The sequence below is a fragment of the Anneissia japonica genome, unplaced genomic scaffold (assembly GCF_011630105.1).
Source record: "Anneissia japonica isolate Jap-2015-1 unplaced genomic scaffold, ASM1163010v1 scaffold4695_len98069_cov149, whole genome shotgun sequence".
In the NCBI taxonomy this organism is placed as follows: domain Eukaryota; kingdom Metazoa; phylum Echinodermata; class Crinoidea; order Comatulida; family Comatulidae; genus Anneissia; species Anneissia japonica.
This window is the reverse complement of record NW_022726865.1, coordinates 95,341-96,861: the sequence shown is the minus strand read 5'-3', so window position 1 is coordinate 96,861 and position 1,521 is coordinate 95,341.

The following is a 1,521-nucleotide window of genomic DNA, read 5'->3' as shown; positions in this document are numbered from 1 at the left end:
CTACTGCACTTAATGATATGGTTTAACATTAAAACACTTTACTAATGCATGTTACAAAATAAACAAATATAATTGTAAAACTGATGCCCTGTTCATTCAGCAAAATTTGTGGATTTGTAGTAGTGCACTTAGACAGTGGGTTCACTTGAAAAAGTCACATAAGCGAAGTTGAAAATAAATTTTCCAAAAGCCTTGGCATTATTTCTGTACTTTCCTCATTTATTACCTGTAATGTTCTTCGTATTCGCTACTGCTCTCTCATTCGTCCTTATTGAGCTAGTGCAACATTGTTTGGGGCAATACATATCCATCTAACATCAACAAACTTCAAATTCTTCAAAAAAAGGCTATCAGGATCATTTCTGGCTCTCCCCCACAATCTCCTTCTTCCCATCTGTTTTCCAATCTCAATTTTTCAAAATTAAACGATATTAATTTAATCCAGCAAAGTATATTTGCTGTCTCTTATACACATCTAGATGTGTATAAGAGACAGATATTATAGTAATAAAACGCATAAAGCAAAAGTGTAGAGTAGCCTTAACTTTTAATGGTAAAAACACAAACATTTTCGGGCATCGCCCTTCATCAGGTGGTCATCAATCAGTAGATGCCTAAAAACATTATATGAAGCATGTATTTTTAGAGGGCTTCCCTATTGCTCACTATTTCAAATTAAAGAGCCATACTATTAGTGATTTAGGCTAGTTAATCTTAGGCACCAATTTCAGATTTACTAAGGCTAGAAAATGTCCCGGGGGTATCCGCCCAGTCCTCAAGCCTTAGTACAGTAGTAGATTTGAAATTGGTGCCTAAGATTATAAAGAATAAATCACTGATAGTATGGCTCAGTAAATTAAAGTGGTGAGCAACAGGAAGCCCTTGTGATGGTTTTAACTATTTTTTTGTGGTTGTTAAGCCTGAGTTTACATTCGGTTTCGCCTACAATATTTACCGTTATTACATTTAGTTCAAAATAGTTAAGTCTGAGTTTACATTCGATTTCGCCTACATAATTGCTGTTTATTACATTTTATTTCCAAAAGTAGCGTGCTACGCTTTTGTACGACAATGACGACAAAATTCAAATTCGGCAAACCGAGTTTCGGCAAACCGGGTTTCGGCAAACTGGGATTTTATGTTTTCAGTGAACTGGTTTCCAACCTAAATTTTCTAAAATTATACGATATTAATTTAATCCAGCAAAGTATATTTGTATACTCCGCCATGCATTCGATCCTTCCCAAGCATTTAAGTAACATGATTATGTCTAATTCCTCTTTTCACAATTATTATACGCGTTCTAGAACTGATATTCACATCCCTTATCACAACACAAACTATTTCTAACATAACATTAGATATACGGGCCCCTCTATTTGGAACAACCTACCATTCTCAATTACCAATGCTGTTTCTGCCAGAGCCTTTTCTAATAAACTGAAAAAACACTTAATCTCAAATTATTAAACTTTCTGAGGTTGAAATTCGTCGTGCTGTTTTGTTTTGAGCTGCTTTCTC